Source organism: Cupressus sempervirens, chromosome 7, assembly GCF_028749045.1.
Source record: "Cupressus sempervirens isolate cs-2001-9-10 chromosome 7, ASM2874904v1, whole genome shotgun sequence".
Classification (NCBI taxonomy): domain Eukaryota; kingdom Viridiplantae; phylum Streptophyta; class Pinopsida; order Cupressales; family Cupressaceae; genus Cupressus; species Cupressus sempervirens.
In genome coordinates this window covers 691995259-692010966 of record NC_143124.1, presented here as the reverse complement: position 1 = coordinate 692010966, position 15708 = coordinate 691995259, and positions in this window count along the sequence as shown.

The following is a 15708-nucleotide window of genomic DNA, read 5'->3' as shown; positions in this document are numbered from 1 at the left end:
AAGTCATCTAACCATGTGGTCTTTGCCAAATCAAGAATTGACTCTTTATGTCCACTCACAGCTCGTCAAGACGGCTCACCAAGATGACTTACCATCTCGCCTCACCAGGTTGCCCCACCAGGTCGCCTCTTCTTTAAGACCGCTCACCATGTCGGCTCCCCAAGCCACCTCACCGAGTCGACTATTCAGGTTGCCTCACCAAGTCGACCCCTTAAGTTCGCTCACCAAGTCAGCTCCCTAAGTTAGCTCACCAAGTCGAATCACCTAGTCGTTTTACCACCTTGCCCCAGCAGGTGTGCTCGCCAAGTCGCCCCGCCGAGTTGCTTCTCTAAGCCCACTGACCATGTCAGCTCACCAAGTCAACTCTTTAAGTTCGCTCACCAGGTCAGCCCGCCCAAGTCGCCTCTTTAAGTTCGTTCGCCAGGTCGGCCCGCCCAAGTCGCATCAGCGGAGCCCACTCACCATGTCAGCTCACCAAGTCGGTTGTTCAAGTACGTTGCCAAGTCAACTCTTTAAGTTCGCTCGCCAGGTCAGCCCGCCCAAGTCGCCTCTTTAAGTTCGTTCGCCAGGTCGGCCCACCCAAGTCGCATCAGCGGGCTAACTCGCCGAGTCACCTCACGAAGTTGACTCTTTAAGTGCGCTCACCAAGTCAGCTCACCAAGTCGACTCACCATCTCGCCTCGATAAGTTGGCTTGCCGAGTTACCCCACCAAGTCGTCGCCTCTTTAAGCCCGCTCACCGTGTCAGCTCGTCAGGTCGGCTCACCAAGTCGACTAATCAAGTAGGCCCACCAAGTCGCCTCAAGGATAGCTCCTCACCATGTTGACTCAATGAGTCGCCTCACCATGTTGACTCTTTGAGCCCGCTCGTCGGGTCGCCTCACCAAGTCGACTCGAGTACATTGCCAAGTCGACTCTTTAAGTTCGCTCGCCAGGTCGACTCGCCAAGTCAGCTGACCATGTCATCTCAACGAACCAACTCGCCGAGCCGCCTCACCACGTCGGCTCTCTAATACCACTCGCCAAGTCGCCCCACCAACTCGCCCCGTTAGGCCCACTCACCACATCGCCCCGTTAGGCCCACTCTCACCAAGTGGACTCTTTAAGTCTGCTCATAAAGTCGAGCCACCAAGTACTCTCACCAAGTCGACTCTTTAAGTCATTTCATCGAGTCACCCAACCAAGTACTCTCACCAAGTCAACTCTTTAGGTCCGTTCATCAAGTCACCCCGCAAAGTCGACCCTCTAAGTTCGTTCATCGAATCACCCGACCAAGTCGACTGTTTAAGTCCTTTCATCAAGTCACCCCGCCAAGCCGACTCTTTAAGTCCGTTCATCAAGTCACCAGAACAACTACTCTCACCAAGTCGACTCTATAAGTCCGTTCATCAAGTCGGCCCACCAAGTACTCCCACCAAGTCGACTCTTTAAGTCCGTTCATCAGTTCACCCCGCCAAGTACTCTCACCAAGTCAACTCTTTAGGTCCGTTCATCAAGTCACCCCGCCAAGTCGACCCTTTAAGTCCGTTCATCAAGTTGCCCCGCCGAGTTGCTTCTCTAAGCCCACTCACCATGTCAGCTCACCAAGTCAGTTGTTCAAGTACGTTGCCAAGTCAACTCTTTAAGTTCGCTCGCCAGGTCAGCCCGCCCAAGTCGCCTCTTTAAGTTCATTCGCCAGGTCGGCCCGCCCAAGTCGCATCAGCGGGCTAACTCGCCGAGTCACCTCACGAAGTTGACTCTTTAAGTGCGCTCACCAAGTCAGCTCACCAAGTCGACTCACCATCTCGCCTCGATAATTTGGCTTGCCGAGTTACCCCACCAAGTCGTCGCCTCTTCAAGCCCGCTCACCGTGTCAGCTCGTCAGGTCGGCTCACCAAGTCGACTAATCAAGTAGGCCCACCAAGTCGCCTCAAGGATAGCTCCTCACCATGAGTCGCCTCACCATGTTGACTCTTTGAGCCCGCTCGCCGGGTCGCCTCACCAAGTCGACTCGAGTACGTTGCCAAGTCCACTCTTTAAGTTCGCTCGCCGGGTCGACTCGCCAAGTCAGCTCACCATGTCATCTCAACGAACCAACTCGCCGAGTCGCCTCACCACGTCAGCTCTCTAATACCACTCGCCAAGTCGCCCCACCAACTCGCCCCGTTAGGCCCACTCACCACATCGCCCCGTTAGGCCCACTCTCACCAAGTGGGCTCTTTAAGTCTGCTCATAAAGTTGAGCCACCAAGTACTCTCACCAAGTCGACTCTTTAAGTCCTTTCATCGAGTCACCCCACCAAGTACTCTCACCAAGTCAACTCTTTAGGTCCGTTCATAGAGTCACCCCACCAAGTCGACCCTTCAAGTGCGTTCATCAAGTCACCCCACCAAGTCAACTCTTTAAGTTCATTCATCAAGTCACCCCGCCAGGTCAGCCCACAAATTACTCTCACCAAGTCGACTCTTTAAGTTCGTTCATCAAGTCACCCCGCCAGGTCGGCCCACCAAGTGGACTCTTTAAGTTCGTTCATGAAGTCACTCTGCCAAGTCGGCCCACCAGGTCGACTCTTTAAGTTCGTTCATCAAGTCACCCCGCCAGGTCAGCCCACCAACTACTCTCACCAAGTCGACTCTTTAAGTTTGCTCACCAAGTCACCCCGCCAGGTCGGCCCACCAAGTACTCTCACCAGGTCGACTCTTTAGGTTTGTTCATCAGGGCACCCCACCGAGTACTCTCACCAAGTCGACTCTTTAAGTTCGTTCATCAAGTCGCCCCGCCAGGTCGGCCCACCAAGTACTCTCACCAAGTCGACCCTTTAAGTTCGGTCATCAACTCACCCCGCCAGGTCCGCCCACCAAGTACTCTCACAAAGTCGACTCTTTAGGTTCGTTCATCAATTCACCCCGCCAGCTCGGCCCACCAAGTTCTCTCACCGGGTCGACTCTTTAAGTTCGTTCATCAAGTCACCCCGCCAGTTCGACCCACCAAGTACTCTAACAAAGTCGACTCTCTAAGTTCGTTCATCAAGTCACCCTGCAAGGTCAGCCCAGCAAGTACTCTCACCAAGTCACCCCGCTACTTCGACCCACCAAGCCGACTCTTTAAGTTTGTTCATCAAGTCACCCGGCCAAGTCGGCCCACCAAGTCGACTCTTTAAGTCCGTTCATCAAGTCACCCGGCCAAGTCGGCCCACCAAGTCGACTCTTTAAGTCCGTTCATCAAGTCACGTGACCAGGTCAGCCCACCGAGTACTCTCACCAAGTCGACTCTTTAAGTTTGTTCATCAAGTCACCCGGCCAGGTCGGCCCACCAAGTACTCTCACCAAGTCGACTCTCTAAGTCCGTTCATCAAGTCACCCCGCCAGGTCGGCCCACCAAGTCGAATCTTTAAGTCTGTTCATCAAGTCACCCCACCAAGTAATCTAACCAAGTCGATTCTTCAAGTGCGTTCATCAAGTCACCCGACCAACTACTCTCACCAAGTCGACTCTTTTACTATGTTCATCAAGTCACCCCACCAAGTACTCTCACCAGGTCAACTCTTTAGGTCCGTTCATAAAGTCACCCCACCAAGTCGACCATTCAAGTGCGTTCATCAAGTCACCCCACCAAGTACTCTCACCAATTCGACTCTTTAAGTCTTTTCATCAAGTCACCACACCAAGTACTCTCACCAAGTCAACTCTTTAGGACCGTTCATCAAGTCACCTCGCCAAGTCGACCCTTGAAGTCCGTTCATCAAGTCACCCCACCAAGTCGACTCTTTAAGTCAGTTCACGAAGTCACCCAACCAGGTCGGCCCACCAAGGACTCTCACCAAGTCGACTCTCTAAGTCTGTTCATCAGGTCACCCCACCGAGTACTCTCACCAAGTCAACTCTTTAGGTCCGTTCATCAAGTCCTTCCGCAAAGTCGACCCTCTAAGTTCGTTCATCGAGTCACCCGACCAAGTCGACTGTTTAAGTCCTTTCATCAAGTCACCCCGCCAAGCCGACTCTTTAAGTCTGTTCATCAAGTCACCAGAACAACTACTCTCACCAAGTCGACTCTATAAGTCCGTTCATCAAGTCGGCCCACCAAGTACTCCCACCAAGTCGACTCTTTAAGTCCGTTCATCAGTTCACCCCGCAAAGTACTCTCACCAAGTCAACTCTTTAGGTCCGTTCATCAAGTCACCCCGCCGAGTCGACCCTTTAAGTCCGTTCATCAAGTCGCCCCGCCGAGTTGCTTCTCTAATCCCACTCACCATGTCCGCTCACCAAGTCGGTTGTTCAAGTACGTTGCCAAGTCAACTCTTTAAGTTCGCTCGCCAGGTCAGCCCGCCCAAGTTGCCTCTTTAAGTTCGTTCGCTAGGTCGGCCCGCCCAAGTCGCATCAGCGGGCTAACTCGCCGAGTCACCTCACGAAGTTGACTCTTTAAGTGCGCTCACCAAGTCAGCTCACCAAGTCGACTCACCATCTCGCCTCAATAAGTTGGCTTGCCGAGTTACCCCACCAAGTCGTCGCCTCTTTAAGCCCGCTCACCATGTCAGCTCGACAGGTCGGCTCACCAAGTCGACTAATCAAGTAGGCCCACCAAGTCGCCTCAAGGATAGCTCCTCACCATGAGTCGCCTCACCATGTTGACTCAATGAGTCACCTCACCATGGTGACTCTTTGAGCACGCTCGCCGGGTCGCCTCACCAAGTCGACTCGAGTACGTTGCCAAGTCGACTCTTTAAGTTCGCTCGCCGGGTCGACTCGCCAAGTCAGCTCACCATGTCATCTCAACGAACCAACTCGCCGAGTCGCCTCACCATGTCGGCTCTCTAATACCACTCGCCAAGTCGCCCCACCAACTCGCCCCGTTAGGCCCACTCACCACATCGCCCCGTTAGGCCCACTCTCACCAAGTGGACTCTTTAAGTCTGCTCATAAAGTCGAGCCACCAAGTACTCTCACCAAGTTGACTCTTTAAGTCCTTTCATCGAGTCACCCAACCAAGTACTCTCACCAAGTCAACTCTTTAGGTCTGTTCATCAAGTCACCCCGCAAAGTCGACCCTCTAAGTTCGTTCATCGAGTCACCCGACCAAGTCGACTATTTAAGTCCTTTCATCAAGTCACCCCGCCAAGCGGACTCTTTAAGTCCGTTCATCAAGTCACCAGAACAACTACTCTCACCAAGTCGACTCTATAAGTCCGTTCATCAAGTCGGCCCACCAAGTACTCCCACCAAGTTCACTCTTTAAGCCCGTTCATCAGTTCACTCCGCCAAGTACTCTCACCAAGTCAACTCTTTAGGTCCGTTCATCAAGTCACCCCGCCAAGTCGACCCTTTAAGTCCGTTCATCAAGTCGCCCCGCCGAGTTGCTTCTCTAAGCCCACTCACCATGTCAGCTCACCAAGTCGGTTGTTCAAGTACGTTGCCAAGTCAACTCTTTAAGTTCGCTCGCCAGGTCAGCCCGCCCAAGTCGCCTCTTTAAGTTCGTTTGCCAGGTCGGCCCGCCCAAGTCGCATCAGCGGGCTAACTCGCCGAGTCACCTCACGAAGTTGACTCTTTAAGTGCGCTCACCAAGTCAGCTCACCAAGTCGACTCACCATCTCGCCTCGATAAGTTGGCTTGCCGAGTTACCCCACCAAGTCGTCGCCTCTTTAAGCCCGCTCACCGTGTCAGCTCGTCAGGTCGGCTCACCAAGTCGACTAATCAAGTAGGCCCACCAAGTCGCCTCAAGGATAGCTCCTCACCATGAGTCGCCTCACCATGTTCACTCAATGAGTCGCCTCACCATGGTGACTCTTTGAGCCCGCTCGCCGGGTCGCCTCACCAAGTCGACTCGAGTACGTTGCCAAGTCGACTCTTTAAGTTCGCTCGCCGGGTCGACTCGCCAAGTCAGCTCACCATGTCATCTCAACGAACCAACTCGCTGAGTCGCCTCACCATGTCGACTCTCTAATACCACTCGCCAAGTCGCCCCACCAACTCGCCCCGTTAGGCCCACTCACCACATCGCCCCGTTAGGCCCACTCTCACCAAGTGGACACTTTAAGTCTGCTCATAAAGTCGAGCCACCAAGTACTCTCACCAAGTCGACTCTTTAAGTCCTTTCATCGAGTCACCCCACCGAGTACTCTCACCAAGTCAACTCTTTAGGTCCGTTCATCAAGTCACCCCGCAAAGTCGACCCTCTAAGTTCGTTCATCGAGTCACCTGACCAAGTCGACTGTTTAAGTCCTTTCATCAAGTCACCCCGCCAAGCGGACTCTTTAAGTCCGTTCATCAAGTCACCAGAACAACTACTCTCACCAAGTCGACTCTATAAGTCCGTTCATCAAGTCGGCCCACCAAGTACTCCCACCAAGTCGACTCTTTAAGTCCGTTCATCAGTTCACCCCGCCAAGTACTCTCACCAAGTCAACTCTTTAGGTCCGTTCATCAAGTCACCCTGCCAAGTCGACCCTTTAAGTCCGTTCATCAAGTCGCCCCGCCGAGTTGCTTCTCTAAGCCCACTCACCATGTCAGCTCACCAAGTCGGTTGTTCAAGTACGTTGCCAAGTCAACTCTTTAAGTTCGCTCGCCAGGTCAGCTCGCCCAAGTCGCCTCTTTAAGTTCGTTCGCCAGGTCGGCCCGCCCAAGTCGCATCAGCGGGCTAACTCGCCGAGTCACCTCATGAAGTTGACTCTTTAAGTGCGCTCACCAAGTCAGCTCACCAAGTCGACTCACCATCTCGCCTCGATAAGTTGGCTTGCTGAGTTACCCCACCAAGTCATCGCCTCTTTAAGCCCGCTCACCGTGTTAGCTCGTCAGGTCGGCTCACCAAGTCGACTAATCAAGTAGGCCCACCAAGTTGCCTCAAGGATAGCTCCTCACCATGAGTCGCCTCACCATGTTCACTCAATGAGTCGCCTCACCATGGTGACTCTTTGAGCCCGCTCGCCGGGTCGCCTCACCAAGTCGACTCGAGTACGTTTCCAAGTCGACTCTTTAAGATCGCTCGTCGGGTCGACTCGCCAAGTCAGCTCACCATGTCATCTCAACGAACCAACTCGCCGAGTCACCTCACCACGTCGGCTCTCTAATACCACTCGCCAAGTCGCCCCACCAACTCGCCCCGTTAGGCCCACTCACCACATCGCCCCGTTAGGCCCACTCTCACCAAGTGGACACTTTAAGTCTGCTCATAAAGTCGAGCCACCAAGTGCTCTCACCAAGTCGACTCTTTAAGTCCTTTCATCGAGTCACCCCACCGAGTACTCTCACCAAGTCAACTCTTTAGGTCCGTTCATCAAGTCACCCCGCAAAGTCGACCCTCTAAGTTCGTTCATCGAGTCACCCGACCAAGTCGACTGTTTAAGTCCTTTCATCAAGTCACCCCGCCAAGCCGACTCTTTAAGTCCGTTCATCAAGTCACCAGAACAACTACTCTCACCAAGTCGACTCTATAAGTCCGTTCATGAAGTCGGCCCACCATGTACTCCCACCAAGTCGACTCTTTAAGTCCGTTCATCAGTTCACCCCGCCAAGTACTCTCACCAAGTCAACTCTTTAGGTCCGTTCATCAAGTCACCCCGCCAAGTCGACCCTTTAAGTCCGTTCATCAAGTCACCCCGCCGAGTTGCTTCTCTAAGCCCACTCACCGTGTCAGCTCACCAAGTCGGTTGTTCAAGTACGTTGCCAAGTCAACTCTTTAAGTTCGCTCGCCAGGTCAGCCCGCCCAAGTCGCCTCTTTAAGTTCGTTCGCCAGGTTGGCCCGCCCAAGTCGCATCAGCGGGCTAACTCGCCGAGTCACCTCACGAAGTTGACTCTTTAAGTGCGCTCACCAAGTCAGCTCACCAAGTCGACTCACCATCTCGCCTCGATAAGTTGGCTTGCCGAGTTACCCCACCAAGTCGTTGCCTCTTCAAGCCCTCTCACCGTGTCAGCTCGTCAGGTTGGCTCACCAAGTCGACTAATCAAGTAGGCCCACCAAGTCGCCTCAAGGATAGCTCCTCACCATGAGTCGCCTCACCATGTTGACTCAATGAGTCGCCTCACCATGTTGACTCTTTGAGCCCGCTCGCCGGGTCGCCTCACCAAGTCGACTCGAGTACGTTGCCTAGTCGACTCTTTAAGTTCGCTCGCCGGGTCGACTCGCCAAGTCAGCTCACCATGTCATCTCAACGAACCAACTCGCCGAGTCGCCTCACCACGTCGGCTCTCTAATAACACTCGCCAAGCCGCCCCACCAACTCGCCCCGTTAGGCCCACTCTCACCAAGTGGACTCTTTAAGTCTTCTCATAAAGTCGAGCCACCAAGTACTCTCACCAAGTCGACTCTTTAAGTCCTTTCATCGAGTCACCCCACCAAGTACTCTCACCAAGTCAACTCTTTAGGTCCGTTCATAGAGTCACCCCACCAAGTCGACCCTTCAAGTGCGTTCATCAAGTCACCCCACCAAGTCGACTCTTTAAGTTCATTCATCAAGTCACCCCGCCAGGTCAGCCCACAAATTACTCTCTCCAAGTCGACTCTTTAAGTTTGTTCATCAATTCACCCCGCCAGGTCGGCCCACCGAGTGGACTCTTTAAGTTTGTTCATGAAGTCACTCTGCCAAGTCGGCCCACCAGGTCGACTCTTTAAGTTCGTTCATCAAGTCACCCCGCCAGGTCAGCCCACCAACTACTCTCACCAAGTCGACTCTTTAAGTTTTCTCACCAAGTCACCCCGCCAGGTCGGCCCACCAAGTACTCTCACCAGGTCGACTCTTTAGGTTTGTTCATCAGGTCACCCCACCGAGTACTCTCACCAAGTTGACTCTTTAGGTTCGTTCATCAAGGCGCCCTGCCAGGTCGGCCCACCAAGTACTCTCACCAAGTCGACCCTTTAAGTTTGGTCATCAACTCACCCCGCCAGGTCGGCCCACCAAGTACTCTCACAAAGTCGACTCTTTAGGTTCGTTCATCAATTCACCCTGCCAGCTCGGCCCACCAAGTTCTCTCACCAGGTCGACTCTTTAAGTTCGTTCATCAAGTCACCCCGCCAGTTCGACCCACCAAGTACTCTCACAAAGTCGACTCTCTAAGTTCGTTCATCAAGTCACCCTGCCAGGTCAGCCCACCAAGTACTCTCACCAAGTCACCCCACTAGTTCGACCCACCAAGTCGACCCTTTAAGTTCGTTCATCAAGTCACCCGGCCAAGTCGGCCCACCAAGTCGACTCTTTAAGTCCGTTCATCAAGTCACGTGACCAGGTCAGCCCACCGGGTACTCTCACCAAGTCGACTCTTTAAGTTTGTTCATCAAGTCGCCCGGCCAGGTCGGCCCACCAAGTACTCTCACCAAGTCGACTCTCTAAGTCCGTTCATCATGTCACCCCGCCAGGTCGGCCCACCAAGTCGAATCTTTAAGTCTGTTCATCAAGTCACCCCACCAAGTACTCTAACCAAGTCGATTCTTCAAGTGCGTTCATCAAGTCACCCGACCAACTACTCTCACCAAGTCGACTCTTTAACTATGTTCATCAAGTCACCCCACCAAGCACTCTCGCCACGTCAACTGTTTAGGTCCGTTCATAAAGTCACCCCACCAAGTCGACCCTTCAAGTGCGTTCATCAAGTCACCCCACCAAGTACTCTCACCAATTCGACTCTTTAAGTCTTTTCATCAAGTCACCACACCAAGTACTCTCACCAAGTCAACTCTTTAGGACCGTTCATCAAGTCACCTCGCTAAGTCGACCCTTGAAGTCCATTCATCAAGTCACCCCACCAAGTACTCCCACCAAGTCGACTCTTTAAGTCAGTTCACGAAGTCACCCAACCAGGTCGGCCCACCAAGGACTCTCACCAAGTCGACTCTCTAAGTCTGTTCATCAGGTCACCCCACCGAGTACTCTCACCAAGTCAACTCTTTAGGTCCGTTCATCAAGTCACCCCGCAAAGTCGACCCTCTAAGTTCGTTCATCGAGTCACCCCACCAAGTCGACTCTTCAAGTCCTTTCATCAAGTCACCCCGCCAAGCCGACTCTTTAAGTCCGTTCATCAAGTCACCAAAACAACTACTCTCACCAAGTTGACTCTATAAGTCCGTTCATCAAGTCGGCCCACCAAGTACTCCCACCAAGTCGACTCTTTAAGTCCGTTCATCAGTTCACCCCGCCAAGTACTCTCACCAAGTCAACTCTTTAGGTCCGTTCATCAAGTCAGCCCGCCAAGTCGACCCTTTAAGTCCGTTCATCAAGTCGCCCCGCCAAGTACTCTCACCAAGTCGATCCTTTAAGTCCTTTCATCAAGTCACCCCACCAAGTCGACTCTCGAAGTCCGTTCATCAAGTCACCAGAACAAGTAATCTAACCAAGTCGACTCTTTAAGTCCGTCCATAAAGTCACCCCACCAGGTCGGCCCACCAAGTACTCCCACCAAGCCGACTCTTTATGTTCGTTCATCAGTTCACCCCGCCAAGTACTCTCACCAAGTTGACTCTTTAAGTCTGCTCATCAAGTCGAGCCACCAGGTACTCTCACCAAGTCGACTCTTTGAGTCCGTTCATCAAGTCGCCCCACCAAGTACTCTAACCAAGTCGATTCTTCAAGTGCGTTCATCAAGTCGCCCCACCAAGTATTCTCACCAAGTCGACTCTTTAAGTCCTTTCATCGAGTCACCCCGCCAAGTACTCTCACCAAGTCAACTCTTTAGGTCCGTTCATAGAGTCACCCCACCAAGTCGACCCTTCAAGTGCGTTCATCATGTCACGCCGCCAGGTCGGCCCACCAAGTCGAATCTCTAAGTCCGTTCATCAAGTCATCGTCCCGATCTGGCCGAGCCGTTCTGGCCGAGCCATGCTGGCCGAGCCGATCTGGGCGAGCCATTCTGGCCGACCCGATCCTGTCGAGCCGTTCTGGGCAAACCATGCTGGCCGAGCCGATCTGGGCGAGCCGATCTGGGCGAGCCGTTGTGGGCGACCCGTTCTGGCCGAGCCGATCTGGGCGAGCCGTTGTGGCCGAGCCATGCTGGCCGAGCCGATCTGGGCGAGCCGTTCTGGCCGAGCCATGCTGGCCGAGCCGATCTGGGCGAGCCGTTCTGGCCGAACCGATCTGGCCGAGCTCCAAAAACAGTGTCATGGATGGCTGTTTGGTCGCCTCTGTGCCAACTCGATCGGCACAACATTGGGAATGGTTCGACAGCGGTTGTCGTTCCAATGTGTCATCGGGATGTCTTGGAACGCGGCCTTCCAAGGGCGAGCTCGCGTCTAGCACTTGGATTGTGCTTCGTCACAAGTGAATGGGGAGATCTCTTTGTGAACGGCGGCATGGCGATTGCAAGAGAAAATTGACTTAGTAGTCGGAGCATTGGCATCGGGCCATTGTGACGGCCTTGCAATTTCTCTATAATTGCAACCTATGTTTGCGCAGTAGCAGAGTTTGCATGTATGATTGGGCTTTGTTCTTGACGGTTCCAAGTACTCTCACCAAGGCTGGGCGAGCCATGCTGGCCGAGCTGATCTGGGCGAGCCATTCTGGCCGAGCCGTTTTGGCCGAGCCATGCTGGCCGAGCCGATCTGGGCGAGCCGTTTTGGCCGAGCCGTTCTGGCCGAGCCGATCTGGGCGAGCCAATCTGGGCGAGCCGTTCTGGCCGAGCCATGCTGGCTGAGCCGATCTGGGCGAGCCATTCTGGCCGAGCCATGCTGGCCGAGCCGTTCTGGCCGAGCCATGCTGGCCGAGCCGATCTGGGCGAGCCGTTCTGGCCGAGCCGATCTAGCCGAGCTCCAAAAACGGTGTCGTGGATGGCTGTTTGGTCGCCTCTGTGCCAACTCGATCGGCACAACATTGGGAATGGTTCGACAGCGGTTGTCATTCCAATGTGTCATCGGGATGTCTTGGAACGCAGCCTTTCAAGGGTGAGCTCACGTCTAGCACTTGGATTGTGCGTCGTCACAAGTGATTGGGGAGATCTCTCTGTGAACGGCGGCATGGCGATTGCAAGCGAAAATTGACTTAGTAGTCGGAGCATTGGCCTCGGGCCATTGTGACGGCCTTGCAATTTCTCTATAATTGCAACCTATGTTTGCGCAGTAGCAGAGTTTGCACGTTAGATTGGCCTTTGTTCTTGACAGTTCGAAGTACTCTCACCAAGGCTGGGCGAGCCATGCTGGCCGAGCCGATCTGGGCGAGCCATTCTGGCCGAGCCGATCTGGGCGAGCTCCAAAAACGGTGTCGTGGATGGCTGTTTGGTCACATTTTTCATTGAATTGGATTTTTAAGGGAGTTGTCCGCGCTGTCGCAGATTTCTAATGCAGAGCGAGCCTCGCACTAATAGCTTATATAGGAGAGGTTGTTGCCGCGAGCCTCTCCCATGCCCCTTTCATTGATTCAACATTGGTGTCTAGGCGGATCGGATTGTTGGCTTTTCAAATGGTGTATGCTGATGTTGAATGAATGAAAGGGGCATGAAGCGATCTCAGTGCTTTTCCTCGGCTCTCCTTTAGATCATGTTTTCCGATGACTCAATTTTGGAAAAGGTGAGGCAGCGGTTGCCGATCCATGGCGTGTGTTTTTGGTGGTTTTAAAACTTGATCTAAACGTGAGCCTTTGTCTAGCACTCCGACGTTGCTTGGTATAATGGCAATTTGCTATGGGTGCTCGGCGCTCTAGCAATTTGTCATGGTGTACTTATCGCGGCTACATGGGAGCTTTAATATCGAAAGCTCTCGGCGAAAAATGGTGGCCGAGCCATGCTGGCGGAACCGATCTGGCTTAGCCGTTTTCGTCGACCCGATCTGGCTCTCATTTCTCACTCCATCGGCACAAATTCGGGAGTTGTTCGACAGCGGTTGTCGTTCCAATGTGTCATTGCGGTGATCTGGAGAGCGATGCTAAGTGCGGGAGCTTGCGTCTAGCATTTGGGGATGTTTGTGCAAGCGAGCAGGGGAGCTTCTCTTATCGAAACCTCTCCGTGGCCTTTGAATATAGACCCAGTGCCGACGATATCGATGGATACGAGCCTTGGATTATAAAATTGTTCAGCTAACATTGGTTTTTGTGAGAGATGGGTACGAAAGCACTTCCCGATCGATACGCGGGAGTTCCCTAAGATCGCCTCTGTGCCAACTCTATCGGCACAACATTGGGAATGGTTCGATAGCGGTTGTCGTTCCAATGTGTCATCGGGATGTCTTGGAACGCGGCCTTTCAAGGGTGAGCTCGCATCTAGCACTTGGATTGTGCGTCGTCACAAGTGAATGGGGAGATCTCTCTGTGAACGGCGGCATGGCGATTGCAAGAGAAAATCGACTTAGCAGTCGGAGCATTGGCCTCGGGCCATTGCGACGGCCTTGCAATTTCTCTATAATTGCAAGCTATGTTTGCGCAGTAGCAGAGTTTGCATGTTAGATTGGCCTTTGTTCTTGACAGTTCGAAGTACTCTCACCGAGTCAGCAAGTCACCATGCTGGCGTAGCCGATCTGGGCGAGCTCCAAAAACGGTGTCGTGGATGGCTGTTTGGTCACATTTTTCATTGAATTAGATTTTTAAGGTTTTTGTCCGCGCTATCGCAGATTTCTAATGCAGAGCGAGCCTCGCACTAATAGCTTATATAGGAGAGGTTGTTGCCGCGAGCCTCTCCCATGCCCCTTTCATTGATTCAACATTGGTGTCTAGGCGGATCGGATTGTTGGGTTTTCAAACGGTGTATGCTGATGTTGAATGAATGAAAGGGGCATGAAGCGATCTCAGTGCTTTTCCTCGGCTCTCCTTTAGATCATGTTTTCCGATGACTCAATTTTGGAAAAGGTGAGGCAGCGGTTGCCGATCCATGGCGTGTCTTTTTGGTGATTTTAAAACTTGATCTAAACGTGAGCCCTTGTCTAGCACTCCGGCGTTGCTTGGTATAATGGCAATTTGCTATGGGTGCTCGGCGCTCTAGCAATTTTGTCATGGTGTACTTATCGCTGCTACATGGGAGCTTTAATATCGAAAGCTCTCGGCGAAAAATGGTGGCCGACCCGATCTGGCTTAGCCGTTTTCGTCGACCCGATCTGGCTCTTCTTTCTCACTCCATCGGCACAAATTCGGGAGTTGTTCGACAGCGGTTGTCGTTCCAATGTGTCATTGCGGTGATCTGGAGAGCGATGCTAAGGGCCGGAGCTTGCGCCTAGCATTTGGGGATGTTTGTGCAAGAGAGCAGGGGAGCTTCTCTTATCGGAACCTCTCCGTGGCCTTTGAATATAGACCCAGTGCCGACGATATCGATGGATACGAGCCTTGGATTCTAAAATTGTTCAGCCAGCTAACATTGGTTTTTGTGAGAGATGGGTACGAAAGCACTTCCCAATCGATTCGCGGGAGCTCCCTAAGATCGCCTCTGTGCCAACTCGATCGGCACAACATTGGGAATGGTCCGACAGCGGTTGTCGTTCCAATGTGTCATCGGGATGTCTTGGAACGCGGCCTTTCAAGGGCTAGATCGCGTCTAGCACTAGGATTGTGCGTCGTCACAAGTGAATGGGGAGATCTCTCTGTGAACGGCGGCATGGTGATTGCAAGAGAAAATTGACTTAGTAGTCGGAGCATTGGCCTCGGGCCATTGTGACGGCCTTGCAATTTCTCTATAATTGCAAGCTATGTTTGCGCAGTAGCAGAGTTTGCATGTAAGATTGGCCTTTGTTCTTGACAGTTCCAGGAGATGACCTCCGGAACTTTTGGATTGGGCCCCTTCAAGGTGAAATTCATCCAGTTGATCGGATGAGCTCGATGACCATTTCACTCTCTTGGCTCCATGAATTCAAATCCCATCCAGCTGCCGTGAAGCCATCCCGATTTTGCTATGCGAGGGCTCTCTCCCCAGAGTTGTTCTCTTTGCAACAACTTCTTTGGCAAAAAAATTTCGGAATGGTTCGGCAGCGGTTGTCGTTCCAATGGTGCCGTTGTGGTGGTTGCCTGGGCAGCGATCTGAAGGGCGAGCCGTCGTCTAGCAGTTGGGCTGCGCATCACGGGTGACAAGGGAGCCTTTGTAATCGGAATCTCCCCGTGACCATTCGATGAGAAGAGCCATTGCTTGTGCGAGCAAGGACGAATGCAGCCTCGGATTCCAAAGGAAATCAACGACATCGAATCTATATATAAGAGCGGAATGAAGCAGCAGCCCGTTTGCCATGCGCGGCTCCCCAAAGTTGCTCGTCTCTCTCACTCCATCGGCACAAATTCGGGAGTTGTTCGATAGCGGTTGTCGTTCCAATGTGTCATTGCGGCGATCTGGAGAGCGATGCTAAGGGCGGGAGCTTGTGTCTAGCATTTGGGATGTTTGTGCAAGCGAGCACAGGGGAGCTTCTCTTATCGGAACCTCTCCGTGGCCTTTGAATATATAGACCCAGTGCCGACGATATCGATGGATACGAGCCTTGGATTCTAAATTTGTTCACAGCTAAGATTGGTTTTTGTGAGAGATGGGTACGAAAGCACATCCAGATTGCTACGCGGGAGCTCCCTAAGGTCGCCTCTGTGCCAACTCGATCGGCACAACATTGGGAATGGTTCGACAGCGGTTGTCGTTCCAATGTGTCATCGGGGGATGTCTCGGAAACTGGGCTGGCCTTTCAAGGGCGAGCTCGCGTCTATCACTTGGATTGTGTGTCGCGTCGCAAGTGAATGGGGAGATCTCTCTGTGAATGGCGGCATGGTGATTGCAAGAGAAAATTGACTTAGTCGGAGCATTGGCCTCGGGCCACTGTGATGGCTTGGCAATTTCTCTTTAATTGCAACCTATGTTTGCGCAGT